Genomic DNA, 22728 nt, shown 5'->3' with positions numbered 1-22728 from the left:
GCTCTAGAAGACAAAGGAGATCTGACTTGGCACATACCTCTACTTTAGTCCTAAAAAACCCCACAGATTACTTACAGATGCATACTATTTTTAATTCTGACCTTAAGCCTCCTGAGAGCTATCTTATGGCACAGCTAGCCTTCATGCTCATACCTCTCATACTTTGTCCATGCTCTTGCATAGTGTTTTTGTTTTTTCTGTATTATTAAACAATTTTGCTCAACAGGTCTCAATTTTGAGTGGCCAATAGATACTGTTGTAATCATTTACAGCATTTGCTTAATGCTTTAGAAAGGCTATCTGTGTTCTGAAAAGCATTTTTAATGGGGTTTCAAATTGAAAAGCTAGTTGAGAAATCAATGTATATGTACCCCTAGCATCTATCCATCTTGCATCCTGTGGATCACAATCTGAAGCATATGAAAAAGTTTATTCTTTTTTTTTTGAAATCTTGGACAATGAAAATGGAGCTCTTTCAACTACACTGGTAAAAGCTTTTTTCCTTTTGTTACCACTGGAAAATCCTGCATACCATCAGTGCTTGCATTTGAGTTCCCTGTGCTATTTACCTTCCTTCTCAGATTTTTTTTCTGTATCCAGGTCATTGTCCAAATAGCTCCTTCCTGCACCTTTGTCTTGAATGTTAAAACAATCAGTGTGAACTTTGGATATATCATGATTCTTTTTAAATGCCTCCAGTAGCTGATACTGATCACTTTCAGTCTTTTGAATGGACAGTTGCTTAAAAAAAATGCATTTTTAGCAACCACATTTATCTTATTATCACTGGTGTTGCTTTTTCATTCACTGGTTATCACAGCTTCTTATGCTTTTTGTGCTCACCTTCCAGGCCCATCATCAGCCTGGCTTTCTCCTGTTCTGCTGTCTGCTAACAAATCTGTCAACCTACACTGCCAGCTGAAAAGTTCAGCCAAGGAAGCTTTGGGGTGCAAAAATAAATTGAAAATAAAAGGGTCACAACTTGTTGTATCCACAAATTGAAGACCAAATGGCTACAGTTGCACCAACATACAGCTGCAAGCATAGTATATGAGAGAAATTGTTAAGGAAAGGTGTGTCTGGTAACAGTGAAGCTGCCCTGTAGAAAACAATGATGTTGCACATATTATTACTATGCAATGATGACAATCTTAAACATTTATTGCTAGCAGCAAAACAGGAGTGATCCCAGTTCAGCCAAAAGAAAGAACAACAAAATAAAGATCGATGAGAAAATCACTTATTAGAGTAAAACACTATTTGCTTACAAAATCTGCTTCTTATGTTCAGTTTCAATTTGCTTGTAGCTGATCCTTCCTTTGTAATCATTAGAAAAACACATTTTAGCAGGTCTAAAGCACGGAAAAGGTATGAAATGAGTGGGAAGCCTGGGCCGATTTCAATTTATAAACTAATGCAAGCAGCCTAACATAAGCTGTTCTAGTGCTAGACAGTTTGGCTGAAGAAAGAATATTTTAATGGATCAAAGCTAGACTGCAGTGGATTAGCCTCTGACCAGCTGGCAGCTGATAGGAAGACTGTGACCAGTATCAGTGCAAGTGAATATTTATGGCTAAGAGATGATTGCTTGTTCAACCTTATCATGTACCGGGTGTGTTGTTTTGCTGAACATAAAGGTCTCGGAACTTCCTTAATTTAGAAAAGCACGAAAACAGAAGGCATAATTGAACAGTTCTGTGTTCTTTCCACTCTGATTGCGAAGTGATCCCCTGTAAGTATGTTGTGCGGTAGTGAGACTCTAAGAAAAGCAAGAGCACTGCTAGCAGTGAGCCTCCAGGAACAGCACTGCAGAGGCTCAGCACACAGCTCACAGTGTGAAGTGATGAAAAGGTTCCTGCAGCTCAGAGGCAATACACCCACAGCACTAACTCTTTATGTGGTATGACTCAGCTTGCTAGTTTTTTAACTCAACTGATAAATGACAATAAACAAGGGCATTAAAAATAATTTTCCTTGATGGGAAAAAAATCAATAAAAAACCAATCATACTTGGGTATGAAAACATTTTCTTTCACTTCATTTTACTTTTTTCATTGAATTTTTATGTTCCCAAGTGTCTTGTTTCAAGTATCTTGGATATTTTGCAACACTATCCACAAGGGGTGACATAATGAGTACAGGGAGAACGTAACTAAGTGATGTGTAACAATGTAGTGCTAATTTCCATGGTGAATAATAAAAAGAAATTTTGAGAATACTGTGCAGAGCACAGAGGATTGGAAATGACAGTACAGAGAAGAGTGGTAGTGGTGAGAATATTAAGAGATTACAAGGTATAAGTACTTCAGTTTTGAAGAGGTTGATTTCAGAGCACTTAAATATCGCTAGTCATACTAAGCTAAGTACTGGGGTAAAAAGCAAATGCAAATCACACTGGAAACATCCTTAGGTCACCAAGAAGCAAATGTTGTGGCTGTTACCACATGATTCAAAGTTGTAAAGGGATGTTATCTGATTCACTTCAGAAACAAAATATTCCATTATATTCCATTTCCTTTCCCAACTAAGTCCTATCTTGCATTATGCTTTTGTCCACAGAAACAACAAATAACTAAGAAAATTCTTTCTGATAATTTTGATGGTTATTTAAAAAATGATTGCTACATAGTCGTGAGTTTCCCTAATTGCTGGAAGTCTGGAATAGTGAAAACTTCAAACAGTTAATGCATTTGCAGCATTTTTTTAATGAAGTCACTCAAAGCGCAGGAAGCATGCTTCTAAAATCAAACTCTGGTACAGGGTAGTATTTCATATTGGATCTGTTGCTGCACGCTGTTCTCAGAGAATACAAGTTTCTCTGGGACAACGGTGCACCTATTTGCCATGATTTGCTAACAAGTGTCAAGACTTCTGCATGAGTGCATCCTCACTTACTGCAAGCTTGATGTGCTTCTTATTTCTGGCATCAGTTACTTGCACACTGAAAATTGAGATTATTCTAATTTGAATTAAATTATTATTAACTTTACATCTAGCACAACCTAATAGCGGATTTTTTATTTATTTATTTTTTATTTTTATATTTTTCTACTGGATGTCATTCACTAAGAATGGAAACCCTACCCCTGAGTTGCTCCAACACAGTGGTCTCTCTGGCAAGTCGGCACCAGAACAGCACAACATATGAAAGAATATTTTTAATTTCCTTTTTCAGAAGAATCAATTGATGTCTAAAAAAGTAAAGAAGCCTGAGCACTGTCTAAGAGATGATAAACATCAAAGAAATGTACGCAAAGCTTTGTTCTATATCCTTAAAAAGTGTCTACAGTTCCCATGATATTTGGGTCAGCTAGCCCCATCTCACAAACTGGAGGATATCATCAAGAGCAAAAGGGACATGTAAGAAAGAAAATGATTGCTCCCTGGTGTTAAGCAAACAGCCGGAGCAAACATCTATCATTATCGCTGCCTTCCATGGAATGCCAAGGGCTAAAAGATATCATGTAACGTCTCTTTGCTGAGAACAAAGTTTGACTGTACCAGAGATAAAATGTCCCAGCCAACATATTTGGATTTGCCATTCTTTTCTACCATGGGTAAAGTTCTTTGGTAAAACTCAGGTGGCACACACACACAAAATAATTTTTAATATTAACTTTAAACCTCAGTTTTTAGTAAATTTTAGTAAGTTTACTAAATCCTTTCAATCCCAAGCATAACTTATTAATACTATGACTTGTATATAAAATGCACCCTTATGTACTTATAGTGTTGCTGTAATCAGAGAGAAACCCTTATTCCTGACATCAGCTATACTAAGATCCATTCTTCGAAGAACATACAACACCTGAAGAAGGGTGAAAAGGAATCAACAATTTCAGAACAGAGAACTATGGTCATATCCCAATTTTAAGAATGTCTGCTAATACAACTTTTCTAGTCTGTTTAAATAAATGTATATATATATATTATTTTCATTTATATTGCACTGTTATTACAGGGAATACATTATTTTACATTATTTTAATGAAACAGAAAAAATCCAGGATTCCTTTTCACCTTTCTTCAGGTGTTGTATGTTCTTCGAAGAATGGATCTTAGTATAGCTGATGTCAGGAATAAGGGTTTCTCTCTGATTACAGCAACACTATAAGTACATAAGGGTGCATTTGCATCCTTTGTAGCTTTTACTATGCGCATATGCCACAGCTACACAGAATTGGGCCCTAAGTGATTTTTAACCCCACTCATCAAAAAACAGTTTAACATCAAAGTTTCACACTATGTTAATAATCTAACTGACAAATTTAAGAGACAGCCTTGAGTTTTTCTTAAAAGCAATGCAAGGAAGGATTAACTTTGTCATTCTTCAGAAGAAAGAGAATATGATTTCTAATACGCTCTTGGTGAGACGGAAGAGGAAAGCAAGCACACTGCACATTACAATGACTTGAATGACTTGACAGCTGTTAGCTAAACAATACAACATTAATTTTCAACATTTTTGCACATGGCTGGGTGAAAGATCCCTTAATCCCAGTTCCCATTCTATTTCTGCCTCATTGTTGCTGTCTCCTTTTGTATCACTTATTATAATCAGTTTCTGCTGCATACTCCCTTTCACCTTATTATTGTTGCAAAACTAAGGTACTAGGTTAATTCAGACTTGCTTCCCTGGGGTACATTAAGATGGATTTACGCACTTTATTGAGACAGTCTGACTTCAAAAGCTGCTTTATCAGTTACTACCAGAGAGAGGGAGACCCATCCATGACAGCAGTAAACTAACCATAAATTCTCATATTCTATATGCTGAGTGACTTTCAAAAGGGAAACTATTGATTTTGTCATTTATGAATGGATTTAGTCAAATTAGTCTTTTCATTGTGCACAATAAGACAGCATTGTGATTAGGAATTAGCGGATAAAGCTGTGTGGAACAAATGGAAGTGCCATTTAGGGGATCCTCAGCACAAACTCAATAAGCTTTAGTTATGCCACCCTGATCACTTTGTTCATGACCAACTACTCTCCATATTTCGATTATCTTCAAAGGAAAGAAAAAGTGGCCTCCATCTTCAAGAGGCACTTTGCTCTCCAGAAGACTTAACCTTTCAAAGAGCTCTGATGTCTTTACCTTTGAAGGAGCTAATAACTTGTTTGCCAAAATGGCATGAGTATTTACACGCATACTTGAAATCAGACAAAGGTTACACAGTGAAATAAACAGAGAGACTGTCACTGTCAACAATAAATTAAGTTGGTGCTAAAAACATAAAATGTTTAGAGTGTAACAGACATCACTACGCATTATGCTACTCAAGCCTCTGAACTTTTCCAAACACAATAAGCACTGATAGGCCCTGGATACCTTCTTCTGAAGAGCCACTCCAGATGGTTATTTCAGTAGCTGAGCTGTATTGCTAGAAACAAGGCTAGCACTCATGTCCTGATTTTCATCCCATTTGTGTGGTGGCTGGCAGGACTATACCAGTTCACAGCTATATAGAGAACAATGTCAAATGAAAAGCCATTAGGGAAGAGTAGTTGTGTGTGAATAGTGTGTAGCCTGTGTCTTCAGCCATTAGCTTATCCATAAATGCATGCACAAATGGAATGTGTATAAATCTTTGGATGAAAAATGAAATAGGGTAGCTAGCCCAGTATTTGGTACTTCTTGACTATTCAATTGAAAACTTTCTGCACTTGATCTTGACTTTTAGAATTTAGGAGTGCAGAAAAGCCTAGATTTTTAGTTTCCTTTGCAGCTGCAGCATTATTTTATAACTACTTCTGTGGCCAATTTTATATTATACTTTATGTGTTACAACAGAAACTACAAGGCACATGCTACAGTTGCACTCTGAAGAGGACTCTTATGCATGCTGGATATATTTGCCTGGAAATATGGACTGGTTACATTTTGAAAACTTTATTATTTCGAAATATTCTATAGACCTTAAAGATACATGTTTTGGACTTGCTGTGCTGTGTCCAGAGATGCTAGATATTGGTACAAAATCAAATATAAGGTATTTCAGTCTCTGCTCCCCTTCACTTTCAGGAAGAAACTATGCATATGTTAGATAGCTGATGTAAGCCTGTGAAGCAAGCCGCTGCTTCTGGCTGGCTTGTATCTGAACAGTTAAACCACTAATTCCAAGAATCAAAAAGAGCTATACAGCCATAAAAGCTATACCTTAAGCTGCGTATAATGAATCTACTGTGTCCCAAAAGCACCAGTTAGTGCAGGCAGCAAGCAGCTGTTACTACAGACACCAAGTCACATACTTTTCAAAAGCTTTGGTGTTATTGCGTGTGTGACACTCAGCACATCTTTCACAGCAGGAAAACATTATCAGTGCATTGTAAATACACTGCATTTTCCAGATAAATTTTAAAAGAATATTTGCAGAAAAATCCAATGCAGAAGAAAATAAAGCAAAAACTAACCACATAATGAATTTTGTTCTTCATTTTACTGTTGAATGTCAGGTATAGATATTAACATAGTTCCAGAGATGGCAAAGGGGAAACTGAAGTTTGTGCTGATACATTCAAGCTTGACCACTGACTGTCAAATGGAGTTGATGGGGAGATGAAGATGAAATACTAGAGCATCTGGCTAGCTGCAGCTGTTAGGCTTGCAGAACTTGCAGAATACCAGGGCCATATTCTGAAGTTTCTGGCTTCAGTTACTGAGTTTTATGGCACTGGTTACTGGACTTGCATGAACTTATACAGCATATAGATGGCAGAGCAAGAAGAACCCAGGAAGGTCCCTTGGCTCAGACTTTTTAAAATCAATAACCACTCTGTCTTAAGTACACTGCAAACTTGCCCTACAATTCAGTGAGCATAGCAATCTTGGTTAGGAGAATAACACATTGGGTATTTCATGGCTAAGTAAGCAATACGTTGACTATAAAATTTATGATGTGCTAAATACAGCAGATTATTTAATATTGATATCTTTATGTTCCTCAGATGAACCATGCTAAAATGAAGGAAGTAAAGTCATTCCCACCAAAGGATAATGTAATTAAGTCACTCAAATATCTAAATATCTCAGACAAATGGATAGGGATATGAAATGGATAAAAATGATATGGGGGTAGAAACCTGTCTGAAGTTACCAGGAGTTTAAAGGCTATTACAAGAATGGGGAAAGGCCACTATCTCAACTTTGTTTGAAAATGAGCAATCTTTTGTAGGAAAAGAAAAGATAACTTTCTTGGAGAAAATATCAAACATAATATCAAATTTTTAAAAAGAGAAGAATAAAAAGAAAAACCACTGATGCACAGCCATGCTTATGCAAAACAGGAATATAGTACAGGCTTACTTATGAAGCAAAAAGTTAAACGTATTGGTACGCTTCACTGAATAAAAAGGAAGAGAAGATCTAAGGTATCAAGCAAAGGCAAGAAAATCTCAGTGATTTAATACTACATTTGATACTACAAATATTTATAGGGCTCAGTGCTACTTCAAGGGTATTAATTGTTTAACATGAAGAGAATAAAACCCTTCCTGTCTGCCTTCTGTCTTCTAACATCCATACACCATTAGTTAGAACAGCTGCTTTAAAATAAGGCACTAATGAATTTTCAAAGTAATTGTTACACGAAAGAACAAGTACTAAAAACAAATATATTATACTGAAGTTAGTTTAACTTAAGCAGAGATATATTAAGACAATTTTGCTGATTCATCAGAACAATATTCAATTGTAACAGTAACAAACATTTACATTGAAAAAGAGCAACTGCTTTAGTAGCTACTGCAGCTGTTATTTACACCATGACGTATGTATGATGTTATCATGTAAGGAGAATGCATGTAATGGTTTTGAGTGCTACTGTAAGTAGGACATACTAGGAACATATACTTGAGCGCATTTTCTAGAAGGTATTTTGTCAGTCTCCTACCAGAAATTGCTAGTGGAAGACGATGATTCTTTTGTTGCTGAAAAAGTAGCTTTTTACCTATACAACACAAATCTCTTTGACAGTCCACGACTTATTCTGCAAATGCTTAAACCAAGAGGATCTTAATCATCAACTTTAATGTGTTTAAGAACAGAGCTGTAAATAATTCTGCCATTAGTGTGGCTGGTAAACTGTGTAAGCACAACTACCATGTTATTCAAAAACAACCCTGCAAAAAAGTAAATCATGCAGTCTCTAGCATCATCAATTGGGTATTGGAGGCATTTGTGTAACAGGTTTGTTTATGCAGCAGCAATTTTGCTCTCCATTTTCCCTTGCTCTTAACTAATAATGCCAAGCAAAATGTTCTCTCAGAGAAAAAGAGCCAGCTGTAAACAAATGTTACATCCTCTGAGGCTTATATTTTCCCTTATGGAAAGCAATGCACTGGATAACGTTATATATTTATAATAGAAAGATACCCCAAAATATCACTGTATACTACTTCATTTAGAAGGAAGATTTAGATGTTCTAATATGTGTGTGATCTAAAAAAAGAGGCACTTGGAAAACTGAAGATTTGATGAACTTGAAAATCCATGAAAAGTTAAGAAACTGAATGGCAGATTTGAGGCATAGAGAATTATCCATATTATTATTTTAACAGTGAAGTCTAAATTCTAGTCTCTTTACATTAGTAACTTAGTCTTCTTAAGACTATTTACAGCTTGACACATGTGAGAACTGATATAGTGAAAATGGAATCTTTTTTTTTTTCAACTTTTATGCTAATTTCCACATTTTCTTATGTTCTGTCCTTCCCAAAATAATTCATTCACTGACGAAAAGCTATTTGAATAATCTTTATATATACAAGTTTCTGCAGAATGGAAACTAAAGAATAAAGAAGTGAGCTGAATACCTAAGTGCAGTCTGAAACATTAGGATGCATGAAGATTATGTTATTCACTGCACAAGTTTTCATTGTTAGGAAGAATTCCTCATCAGGGAGAATCGACCCTGAGCCCGGTATGCCATATATTAAGTACTACAAGACATTTATTATCGAATGTCTATGAATATATTTGGCATTACTTATGTTACAACCAAAGAAAACAAAAGTAATTATTGCATCTTAATTAAGGGTAAATACTGGTAGGCGTATGCTATCTACAAGAATAGCTATGCATCTGAAAATGACTAGATCTAATCTAAAATGAAGTGCTGAGATTAGCCAAAATCCTCTAGACATTATCTCTGTGTAGGACTGTTTTTATAATCTTGTTCTAAGGCTAAGATCAATGAAACCTTAAAGAAGGATTTAGTGATGCTGATAGGATTTTCTCTTTTTGATAGATTGTTAGGTGAAAAAGCCATATTAATAGGAACACATTAAAAAGTTTCTTGATTGTGCACTCACGCTACATGTAATACTAGTCCTGTAGAAAATAAACCTTTATTAATGTAGGAAACACTTTTTATATTGGCATTGCTACTTCAGATGCTCATGAAATGTAAATCTTTCTGAGTATAAGATGCCGAATTTGAATTGCAAAGAAAGCTGATTTAGGCAAAGACTAAAGCTAATTAATATACTGAAATCTATCTCAGCTGTATAAATCTTATCTAAAGATAATATCTTGCTTTATATGCTCTCAAACATCCCAATGTGTTAGCAACACTGCTTTTGTCTCAATAGGGTGTTTTCTGCAGTAGCAAATAGGTTATACAAAATTATTGTCCATAACCCTCTGTTGAAACACACTCAGTTCAGTTATCTGAGAGAATAAAGGATCTTAGTATTTTACAAGGTCTGAAAATCTCAAACAATCCCGGGGAAAAAAAAATCTGCAGATAATCTAAAACTGTCATTGTAAAATGTATAAAATAAAATCCCCAAACTCCCCCTTTTTCCCGGATTATGGGAAAAATAAAAAATAAAACTATTTAACAACAATACTTTTACATGATAGTCAAGTCTGAACTATTAAGAACCATTTTTTATTCTTAATTTCAGTAACACTAAATAATTATTATACATTAATATTACAGATAATTACTGCTGTCAAAACAAACTGTCCACCTGCGTTTAGAGTTATTTGCACTTCTTTTCCTAGATAGTAGCTACAGCGAGAAAGTGTTTCATCTTCCTAGAAATCACTGTATTGTGGCAAATGCAAAGGAGAAGGACTGGTTCTACAATAGACAAAAAAAAACCAGCAATAGATGAAGTGCAGAAAAGAGACAAAGTCATGGTTGAGAGTAACAGATAAACAGACCAGGTAAATAAGACAAAGTAAGGCAGAGAGGGATAATAGGGAGGATCAGAGAAAGCTGAAAGCAGGTTAAGAGGCCCATTAAGCAAGAAGTCAGAGTACAAGAGGCTGTGGTTCATTACCAAAAATAATAATAATAATAATAATCTAGAAAAAAAGGCAAAGTGGACTAGAAAGTAGTTTAAGAAAGTGAACATAGTCAGAGTGGAAAAAAGAATATGCAATAACTAAATATTATAGAAAATTTTTAGTTTATGCAGTATATGTACATTTAGCAGTTATTTTAATGACAGTTTTTTTATAGTGAAACCACCAGCTCCTATTGTTGAAGACATGCTCTTCAGCCCCAGGACTGCAGCTGCTGTTCCAGAATTCCTATGATGGGACAAATTCCAGAATTCCAGAATTCCTATGATGGTACCTTGTGCAATAATTTTTTTATTTTTAATGGTTATTTTTAGTGAACACATTACCCAACTCAGTTGCCATAGTGCCACCAAGAAAACAAGAATGAAAATTCAGTAGTTAGCTATGTCAAAAACTTTTCAAGATAAACTGGTACTCAGATTGGACTTTCTTAATTTTTGCTGTGACTACAGAACAGTAGAGAAATGAAAACTACAGAGATGCTAACTGAAGTAAGAGATGCTGCACAGACGAAAATAATTAAGGACTAATCAGTATTAATTGGCTGAAAGCAATCTGCTAGGTTTTTACTAGGAAATGGGGATAATTCCATGTCAAAAAGCTTTCTTTCTTTCTTTCATTTTTGTACCCCTTCTCCAGGGCTTTTATCTCTCACCAACTATAGTGGGCATTTTAAAAACACTGTGGAAGATGAGCCACATTCTTAGATCAGCTGAACTATAATGTTTTACATCTGAGGCATTTCAGAGGGTGATTCAGGGGAAGGAATATTACTAGAAACATATTTAAAGGGAAAATATATTTTAGTGCTCCCACAGAGCACTGAGATTTCAAAATCCTCTCATGCTATGCTGAAACAGAAATCTTAGGAAACCGTGAGCAGGAAACCATTAAAAAGGAACAAAACCAGGAAACCTCATGAAAACTGTCCACTTGTACTCCGCTTATCACAGCACTGCTCTGGAATGTGAAAGAGCCCAGTTCAAATCCCTGCTCTGATCTTCACACAGCAATTCAAATCTGGAAAATGCTTTTCCAATCCAAAAAAGCTTCTGCCAAACCTTGTGTGTTCCAGCAGAGCTCAGTTTTTGACAAGAAGATATTTTCTGATGAAAAACCATTTGTTAAAAAATCCTGAAATAGAATATCTCTGCATAGATGATACATTAAGAAAAACAGTCTCTCATGAACAATATATAATATACATTAATGGTTAACACACTCCAGCTCCTAAAAAATAAAGTCTTCAGTGGTTTTATGACAGAGGGCCTTAACTGTATGAAAAGGATTATCAAACTTCGTTCTTGTTACAGAAGGGCTGGGCTCACTGATAAGACTGCATACCTGTTTAGCTGGAGAAAAACATCAAAATGCTGTTCAATTTGATAAGGATTGTGTGTCGGAAGGGATAAAAAAAACAGAAATGTTATCTAGGAAATCAGTAAGTTTTAAGAAAATTGTTCTTATTTAGTAATTTGTAAGGACACATTGAAGTGTCAATTGTAAAATGTTGAGGTATATTAATATAATAGAAGATATTACATTCATATTTCACTAGACATTTTGATCTGAGAAAAACAGTGTCATAGATAACTAAGAACTAGCAATCTGTGGGCATTCTGTAAATTTTTTTTCTTGTATATTTCATATTTGGTCCTTCTCTTTCAAAGAAAATGCACTGATAATGTTGATGCTACGTTTATATTTTAAAAGAGGAGGTCATCTTGATGAGAACTTCACTATGGTTTAGTTGCAAGAGAAAGAATTCAGGAAGAATGCAGGAAGAAATGAGTAATATTTCGGCATCCCTTTTAAGGTAAACAATATGTTTATACATTTCTTAGAATGTACAATATGTGCCTCAGAGACTGGAATTTGTACGGAGAAATTTCCTGCCTCCTCATGGTAAATTATGTATTCAAGTAAGAGTTCTACAAATGTGTATTATGTGTTGACTGCCTCTGAAGGAACTGTTCTAGTCTGATAGCTAAATACCTATTTATAAATCTCTTAAAATCCATATTATAGACCACCAAAGTGTAATGGCTCATCCTGGAATGGTTCCAGCCCATTGTGAAAATACATATTTAAGATGTATACAATGGATACTGTTTATCTTAAACAGGCATATACACACACAGAAAACACCCTTTGGGAAATATCAGTTCTCCCTGGACTCAGCCTGAAATGTAACAGAGTCTTCATCCAAAGTAATTAAATCGTTCCATTCACTTTGATTTGAAAGTACTCAGCATCTTGTAGGAAATGTTCAGCACCCATCAGAATAGGGAGATAGGAAAAGACTATAAGGAGTCAAAAAGATATGTTGTATAAAATACTCTTACTTAGGGACAGAAATCTGAGGATACAGAAATCATATGTACAGCTGTATTAGATGAAAAGGCCATACTCTTTTTTTTTTTTTTTTTTTGAATGAAAGGAGGTCAGAGTGGGGGCTATTAAACCTACACAATCCCTCACAGGAGTAATCTAATGTCCCTTTCCTGTTGGCATTGCCATTACACACCTGAAACCATGAGGGTAAAAGATATTTTCTAACATATAACTGTGACTTTATTAGGTAGCAGAAGGCCTGATATTTCACATTTACACAATTACATATACCTGATACATACCAATTATTCCTGTTTTTAAAATGGGGGTTATGCACAGCACTCTGGACCAGGATCCAGCAGACTACTTTTCTGCCCAGAAAAAAATAAGATACCTCACTCATAAACCCCAGGGGAAATGGAGTTTATATTGCTAAATCTTTTTTAACCTCTGCTATAGCAGCACACAAAACACCTCTGACATGTTATTTTATGCTAATTTTATGATCCAATGTCTATCTCTAAGGTGTATGTCTGTTTTTCGTTGGCTGTCCTTCAGGCAAGAATAATTCTGGAGTTGACCAGTCCTGATCAGTGTCTGGTCTGTGCAGTTCTACAGTGTCATCAGGACTGAACGTAAGAAAAAATAATATATACATCTTCTGCCTGATCTGCTACTGTGGTTGTATAGGCTGGGATTCAAGGACAGAATACTAGTTTATATATGCTGAACATGTGCAAATAAACTGTGTTCAAAAGATCCTAGAAACAGTAAGTATATTCTTTACCATTTTCTAAGGAACAAAAAGGGCTTTAATATTTGCATTGATACAAAATTTATTACAATTTTTCTTTAAAATCTGGTTTAAATTGAGCTTCCTTTGCCAATTAAAACAATAAAACAATAAAACAAAAAAAAAAAACAGCTGCCACTTACACATCTGCCTAGATCTAAGTGTCTCCAAGTTTTTGGAGCTGAGCCATTCACTTCAGGAGAATGAAATAAAATGTCTATCTACACTTTTGACTTTGTTTAAAGTTTCCTTCTTAGCTCAACTCCTAATTTAATCTCACTGGACTAAACTCTCAAGGCAGCATGAACCCTACTTCAAAAGAGACCTTGAAGAAGGAATTGTGAATTAAAGCAACACAAGTCCTATTTATGTATCCCAGACTGGAGATATAATAACATTTAAATGTGGCTTTAGTCTCCACTTATTCTCTAAATAGACTCATTTGATAGTCTTCCAGATCTTATTCAGTCAAAAGCTGAGAAATTGTTAGTAACTGCTACTATATGATTTCAACAGGATTTTCAAATAATCCTGGCTCTATTAAAGGGCAATGCCCTGTTTACTTTAATGGCACAGACTTCAGTCTGACGTACATAAATACCTAGATAAAGAATAGAAAATTCGATGGTCAGCTTTCAAGTCGTTTGAGGGTAGGGAAAGAGGGGTACTCCTCAGAGCCACTAAATCTACATATAAGTAATTGCACTTAAAACAGCTGTGCTCTTTGGGGAAATTTTCAAGCTGTAAATAGTCTCAAATGTTTGTTTTTGTATTTTGAGTGAAGTGGTTGGTCCTGAAAGCAACTTGACACATTTTATTCAGAGTTATCAGCTGTTGCTAACATAAACAGTTTTGAAAATCTAAGTAAAATACATCTGTGATCATTTGGGCTGGATGAAACAGAACGATATGTGGCTATTTGGGTAAACAATGAGCAATGAGCATTCACTGGAGTTCAGAATTTAATATTATTCAGATGAATCAGTGTAAACATTGGGTGTAGAGCTATTTCAGACAGATAAGCTAGAGTAAAAGCACATTCTTCTCTTCATCCCCATTAGCAGAATGCAGTTCATTTCCACATTGTATGAGGCCTGCTGTTTTCTCTTCTTTTGTGTGTGTGTTGTGCATTTTATAGTTTTACAGTTCATATAAGGGGTCAAATCCTGAGCGATGATGAGTGATTGCTGTGCACACTGGCTTGAATAAGCATTCCAGAAAAGCTGCCTCCATTTAAGATTCAGTTCTCTCTACATATTGTTTACACCAACCTCATTGTCATTTTTTTTTTGAAACAAGGGGAAAGCAATTGCCTTGAATAACATATTATTTTATTCTGTGTACAGTATGTGTACATAAACTGGAAAGTATTTTGCTTTCTTTATACTAAAAAAGAATTTTTCTATAGTCAGTTAATGCATATTTACTTACTAAGTCTTGTATGTCTAGAGCAGAAAACAGACTTGGGAGGTTGGTTTGTTTTCAGACAGGGATAAAAACATATGGGTTTTGTTCTAAAAAAAATTACTAAATAAAATAGAAAGCAGGACCAAAAGCCCAGGACCACAGTTATTCCTTGGCTTGGAATAACTGTGAGATTCCAAAACTTACTGGTAGGTATTCATGAAAGTTGGGATTCAGGAAGCATAAAATGCTGAACTCGAATAATCTTAACATTTCATTATCCTTTAACCAGTTTAATGTTTGTATCTATGTAAACTGCCTCTGCAGTCTATGCTTTCATTCTGATGGATTCAGTATAATTAGTTAGCGATGAAAATGGTTGTACAATGGCAGCAAGCATACAGAGTGAAAAGAGTGGACTCTGCAAGAGTGTTCATTAGCAACTTTTTTGGAGAGTCAGCTTTACTGAAGAAACTGGCTAATTCTTCAGTATTTTTCTGTTCTTGTTTATATTGCATGAAGTAATGAGGTAGAACATTCTGTCTTGTTCATATTTTGCTCAGAAATTCTTGAATTATTGGCAGACAGTTTTCTTTGAGGGTTTGGCATGGAAAAAATCATATAAACGCATGCTTAGCTGTTAACTCGCCTAGAATCTCAGTATTCTTTGCAAGGTACCTCTATACTCTTCAGATGTCCTTAAAGTATTTTGCTTGATATATGCCTAGAGATACATAATCACATGTTCTTATCTTGATTCTTATTACATTTACTCTTAGAAGTTATGGCTTTGCCAACAGGCTTCCTTAGGCCTTATTCCTGCCTTGGTAAAAAACTAAATTTGTTAATGAAAACTGTACAATGGTACTTACTGAAAATAATCATAGTTATAAATGGTGCCAATAGATATTTTTCAGATTTAGGCAATATTTTTTTATATTTTTTTTTTGAAAAGAGAGGATAGGATTTTCTGGGAATGAGAGATGTGTTACCAACTGTCATAGAATTTACTGCCATAAATTGAATTCAGTATTAAATTCAATGACAGCAACTTTTTGATAATAAGTGTTTTTGGCTTAATAGCATGGAAATTTAACATTAGATTCTTGAATTGGATGAGAAACACAGTTACTACTACCTGCTTTCTGTAGCCCACACTTCGGGAATTATCACTTGGGAGAACAATCACAGAAACACTAACAGAAGCAGCCAGTGTTTGAATCAGAGGCAATTATTAATTTTCTACTTCTATTGATGAACTATATTATATAACCTGCATAAAAAGTAACACAGGATTATACAAACCTTGCTGTTCAAAGAGCCACTTCTTTCTTTCAGTAGTACCTCCTGGATAGAAGCATGGCTGAGCATCCTCAGACTGGGGCATCTCTCTTCAGCACACAAGAGAATTTCTTACAACTGTAGGGAAACAGCAAGAGAGATCACAATTAGATCATGATTGTGACTGACTGAAGTAGGGGAGTTTAAGGTACCAGTGAACAAAAAGGACAGGAGAGGAAACTCATCTGCAATTACTAAGTATCCATGAGCTGACAATTCAGATCAAATGCTGCTGCACCTTAAAAGGTCCCTAGTATTAAAGAATATAAACACATATTTATTTCTTCCATTTTTGAAAACGTTTTGAAAACTTGTCTCCAAATACTTAACTCTCATATACATTACTCTAGGTATTATGCAACTTCTGTTCACATATGCAACTGAACTATATTTCAAATGCGAAGTTCCAAAAAAAAAGTGTTCCTATCAGCACCTGGGCAGAAGTCCTGCTCTTGCATGAACTCTGACTTTCCTAGCTTATGGTATGCTTATGCTTTCCTAGCTTATGATGAGCAGGATACACAGCTGTAGTTCAAAATTCCACGGTTGTTCCTTTCTGCCATAAAAGAAATAATTGTACACCATTCTATTCACAGCAGAATTACCGATAAGATCACTACAGATGTCTTTTTATGTTTACTACTCTAAAAAACCCTGTATGACTCTGCTGTTGAACCACCTAGTCTGGGATAAATCCCAGGTATACCAATATACATATTTCCCAAGAAGTTCTAAATATATTGAAACTGGGGAGTAAATTAGCCCAATGGACCTATGGTTATCACTAACAAGCCAGTCTGTTAACAGCTAACGTGGGTATTTCCAATCTTCCTTGTAGTATGTGGTAAAGGACACACTTTCAAAAAGAGAATACAGAAAACTTTGAACAAAGCTTATAAAACAAATCCTAATGTGTTTCAGCATCTTTGACTAACTTAACCATAGACTGCTGTAACCATAGGCAAATTGTAACCATGAAAACCAGGTTAAATCTATCCCAACAGGCAAACCTTTTCTTTATTGCCCACATTGCCTGACTTCCTCATTCTCATTTCTAAGCAACAGTTAAATTCACCTGCACTGCATCACTGTCTTCCCACATACCTGTGGATTTGCCTGCTCTACTGCCTCCCTCTGTAACATCTTTCACTCTTATCATCACTATTCATTTAAAGTTTCTGTACTGAAAGCATTACTTGAATTCCCCATAGCTCTTATCAGCACCGTAACCACTAGGTACCATTCAAAACATGTAAACGAAAACGCTCCTCCAGCCAAAAACAAACCAGCCAACCAACAACCTCAGCCAACTGCAAACCTATGAAAAGCACCATGAATCCCTTCCCACCTGTCTTCCTCCTCTGAACCTCCTATACTTGTTCTTTTCATTTCTCTTCTCTGTGTTTCTATCTTATTTGAGAAATCATATTAAGATGGCATATCTCATTTACTCAATTAATTTATAATCCCTAGTGTGGTAAATAATAGCTGAATTTGTGCTCTTAGTGTACACTTATTTCTGTAGTTATTTGCGCTACAGTCAATGAGAGGTTACCATTCACACAACACTGCTGTAAAGCCAGCGTGGTAGGATCTGGCTCTTGAGAATGGTCTCACCTTTAAAAGTGACCTTTAACAAAGCACTGGCTGGTTACCATTTGGGACACCTCTGTGAGCTCTCCAACCATATGACAGCAGACATCTCCCTCAAGTTTGTGAAGTTCGGTGTTACCAAGCCAGATACAGTCATCAGCTGGGTCACACTGCAGGGCTTTAGTTGGATGAGGTTAAAGAAAGGCAGATGTGCCTCCATTTGGTACTCCCTTGTGACTGGGAATCCTGCAGACTTCACAGAGATTTTCTATCTGTTCACCTGCAATATATATCAACTGGTGCTTGTGCAAACTGGCATATTACAGTTTTGTTTGGGTGAATGGTTAGCATTTAAAACACACTCCAGACAAGGTCCCTGGCAAACTATATGCAAAGATGTGTGCTTTGATTTTTCTCACATTTCTAACTGTATATCCTCCCCCTTGTTTTTCTACTACAGCTCGGGCTTCACTGGCATTTAGTACATTGGTCATTCATCCTCATTTCTTCCCCGCTGTCCCTCACCTCATTAGCCTTCTGCATACAGTCTAAGTCCAGCACAACTTAGGTTCACAACTTAGTGTTTATTAGTTTAGTGCCCAGCAGTAAACTTACATGTTGAAGCTCGTATACCGAGTACCACAGACAACACACTTTCTCACAAAATGCATCACCTTATACAAGCTGCACAAAAAAATCCACATTTCTGTATGATAAAATAGGTAATCCGATCTGCAAAATATTCTTTAGATTATCATCTGCTCAGTTGTATCCATGTTAACCACAATGCGGCTACAAACCCATACAAACAAATAGGAACAAGAAGAATAGGAGAAGGCACAGATGTATTTTGCATTAAGTGTCAGGGGTCGGGTTAGAAGTTCAGTACAAACAGAATGTTACTGTCGGTGATGTACATAGGTTCTGTTCTGTACATTTGTTTAATCTGTCTTCAGAGAGAAGTTCAACTGAGAGGTTTGGATTTGGGGCTCATGGCTACACAAAGAGTGACCCACCCAAGGTCATGCAGCAAGTCAGCAGTTTAATTAGGATTTGATCTCAGAATTTTCCTGGCTCTTGGCTATTTGCTCTAACAAGCAGCTGGTACAACCTTCTAAAAACATTTATTTAGATGGTCAGTGGCCAAGAATGAAACCTGTTCCAGGCAGCTGTGTTCACCGCTCTACTACTCTGTTATTCAGAAATCTAGATAAATCACCACACAATGAAGTGGCTGGACAGTAGTTTCATAAGAAGGGATTTGGGAGTTTCAGTGGATTGCAAGCTGAACATAAATCACCACTTAGGTATTGCACAAAGGGAAACACCATACTGGGATTATAAGCAAAAATACGACCTGCAGGATACAGAAAGAAATCTCTCAGCTCAGCTCAGCACTCACAACTCTTCAGATAATTTAAGTCCACTTGTGGGCAACACACTTGGAGAGACACGAACCAATTTGAGGGAATCCAGAAGTGGGGAAAAAAATGATCAGAGGCTGAGAAACACCGCTTATGAGAAAAGAAGAAGGAAAAAAAATGGAGAATTCAAACTGCTTTCTAGGCTGTGGTGAACAGGGCAACAAGCAGAGGGATTACATTGCAATGAATAAGGTACTGCTTAGATAGCAAAGAAAAGTTACAAGACAGCATAGCAGTAAAGGGGTGTAACTGTTTCCTTTGGGTTCAATCCTGTTGTAATGAAGAGGATGGGAAGATACTGTATATTTGGAATAACAGTTGCACTTGACTGTGGTTCTTTTCAGCACTACAGTGTGCTAGAAGTTATTGGTATGATGTAAACTGAATTGTCATTTATGTATTTCAAATGCCCACCTGTATCACCTCCCAGTGGCCACTGATACTCGTAAAGTAAGAAGTACTAGAAGCTCAGTACCCTTCTCTCTCTTTCCGCCACTTGGGACTATGTTCTCAAAGCATTCATGCAGAGCTGTTCTCTAGCTAGACACCCCCCTCCTGTACCACGTCGTAGGATTGTTAGTCACATCCCAGGTGCAGAACTGCTCTTGTCTTTACTGAACGTCATGGAAGGATTTTTTTTTTCCAGCTCATTCTTTATCCTGTCACGTCTTTGTGAATGGTATCCTTCTTCTGCTATGTAACATCAGCTGATCCACCCAATTTGGTGTCATCCCCAACTTGCTGAGGATTTCACCCCATTGAACAGGTCACTAATGAATACTTAAACAATAATAGACACTTACTGGTATTAACTCCTAAGGAACAAAACTTCTAACTGGCCACCAGCTGGACTTTAGGCCAGTTCCCGTTAGCTACTGGATGCTATAGAATCCATTCGTACAAACATACGGCAGAGCACCAGAGAACCTCGTAGAATTAAGCATATTCTATCACTTATTCAGTGCATATGTGCTCCCCTACATTTCCCCTAATCCCTGCTCTCACACACAGATCCCCTTTTTGGGTGAAGAGACCAAGCCTTGGCTTTAATAACATGAACAGTTTTTGAGTGGGAAAAAAATGTGTACAACACCTTATTCAGAAACACCAAATCAAATGCCTGTAAATAAGAGGAATTAGGCTTCAAGTGATATTCCGCAAAGGTGTTGACACACAGAATGCCTTGACAGCCCATCTGGTAAATGCGGATGTCATTCAATACTCTGAATTTCCCAGTGAATGGCATGCCAAAATCTCACTAGAATAAGGAATTGTACACCAAATGCCAATCATTCATTATTTTCTAATTCCCTAAGGAGTAATTTTCATTCAGTTTGGCATTTATAAAGGAAAAAAATGCTGTGCCTCTGTAAATGAAAATTCTGTACTTTTGTATCAAGCCAAGGGTTGACACTTACAATGCATGCCAACTGCATGCAGGCTTCTCTGAGGGATGACCATGTGGAAGATATGGAAATGGTGATGCTATGAAGAAAAACAAAGGCCTCATTAAAATGCTATTGAATTTTCCTTGTTTGTTTTCACTTTCTAGATTACCGGTCTAGGAGAAAGAAGAAAAAAAAAGCAAGTGCTGGAATACCTCAAAATGCCATAATCATTAATTCAAACTGACTGGAATGAGTAATGCAATATCTTGGCTAGATTTTACATCTGATATGGGCTGCTTAAAGTAACATATTCTGAAGTATAGATGGACATTAACAATGTGTGTGTGTTAGAAAATATAAATAAAAGACCACAAAAGAATTTCAGGGAAAAATGGTTTTCTAAAATTTGTAGGTTCTCTAATTCTCATGGTTTGAGAGACATCGTTTAAAGTAATTGCAGTGACTCTTGGTATCAATTTATTTGATACCTTCAGTTCTTGTCAACCTGCTGCAACAAATGCATGCAATCTTCTACCGACACAAAGCCAGCCCACCCAACCAAACCCATTCGAACTGAATAAAACTTTTCTTGAACATATGTAAAATATATTTATATGTAAAATATGTCCAAGAAAAGACACCTTCTCTCTTTCAATATATTTTACATGTGTTCAAGAATTGTACATATTCCAATGCTTTATTTGAAATTATGCTTTGTTTAAAAATGTACTTCAATTATTACCTTTAATATACAATTAAGTATTCAGAGTGAAGCAAACTGTTGCATTTGACCTGATTTCCTTTCTTTTTTAGAGTACAAACGACATAGTCTGTTACTTGTACTACTCTGCAGATGACTATTAGACATCTAAAGTTTTTGCAAAGCAAAAATTCTAGCTTAAGTGTTTGTATTATGTTTTGTGTTCTTTAACTTCTAGTTATAGTAAATAATTCCCAGTGTGTAATGCATATATGGGAAACTGGAAAAGAAAACCTTCAGTCCAGGTCAAGAGAAAAGAAGACCAATGAAAAGATATTTGACCTTATTTGACCCTTTGTTTTACTGAGCTTTCAGCCTCCTCTCAAGCTGCAGTTCATGTCTCTGAATAGAGGAAGATAAGAGAGTTGTATATTGTCCTGAAGGATGTGCTAAGGACATATAATGCTCCAGGCATGAACACTGAACACAAGGTATGCCTTGAGAAACGTCAAAAGACAAGGGATGAATGAAGGTGCATGTGACCTTCATTGTGCAGGGGCTTGAAACAGGGAGAAACTAAGAAAAAGGCATTGATTTTTTTTTCTTCTTCTATTTGTATGTTAGGTTTTCGCTTCTTATAGGGACAAGATGAAAAGACATTTTCCTGAATAAATGTCCAATTGTCCAATTCTGCTTTGGACCGTCTTTAAAAATAAATAAATTAATTAATTAAATTAAATTACTATGGATATGATTCATTATACCAATACATCATTTTCACCCAAATCAGTGGTTATCTCAGCATAACACAATATCAGTCAACTCCAGCCAATTCTATTCTGATTCAGTGAGATATTTAAGTATGCAAATAATCCCAGTAAAGACACTGTCTGTATTGAAGACACAAGGACTATTCATATTATTAAACTTTAAAAGCAAGTATTTGAGTATTTCTATTCTCACCATGCACAGAAACCCACAGAACTGTAAATATATTTTCATTTTTTGCTTCATTTACTGACTTGAAAAAAAAAAAAAGAAATTAAGTATTCTTTTCGCTCAAACTGATTTTAAATCATTTGCTTTTTTCTCATTAAGGTAGCAAAATAATTCAACAAATCATTTTCACCCTACATGCAACATTCCATTCCTAAAACCAAGTGTTTGATTAATAGCTTAAGAAAAGCTTTAAGAATTTAAGATTAATAGCTTTAAGAAAAGCTTAAACAAAGAAAAAAGAGACGACAATTCACAGTACTTCCAGGGAAGCTACTTATCCAATTATGCATAATGGTGCCATGGCTAAAGCACGAAGGAGCACAGAAAACCCGTAGCTAACTCTCGTGATAAAAGAAAGTGGTATTCATTTCTCCTACCCCCTAATGTCCTCAACACAAAAGCTATACTTAAGCAGAGCCTTTCAGTTCTTCTTCCTA

General features: G+C 36.0%; 1 long non-coding RNA gene across 1 annotated transcript in view; it reads right to left on the bottom strand.

Annotated features, from left to right (window-relative positions):
* LOC308176279 overlaps positions 1-22728 on the bottom strand; it is a 247241-nt gene that overhangs the window by 65491 nt on the left and 159022 nt on the right. The window contains exon 3 of the long non-coding RNA XR_013938206.1: positions 16152-16265. This is a non-coding gene — a long non-coding RNA (uncharacterized lncRNA). The remainder of the gene's footprint in view (positions 1-16151; positions 16266-22728) is intronic.

This window comes from Anser brachyrhynchus, assembly GCF_964034855.1.
Source record: "Anser brachyrhynchus genome assembly, chromosome: 12".
In the NCBI taxonomy this organism is placed as follows: Eukaryota; Metazoa; Chordata; class Aves; order Anseriformes; family Anatidae; genus Anser; species Anser brachyrhynchus.
Note: the sequence above shows the minus strand (reverse complement) of the source record. Positions and strands in the feature narration are given on the sequence as shown.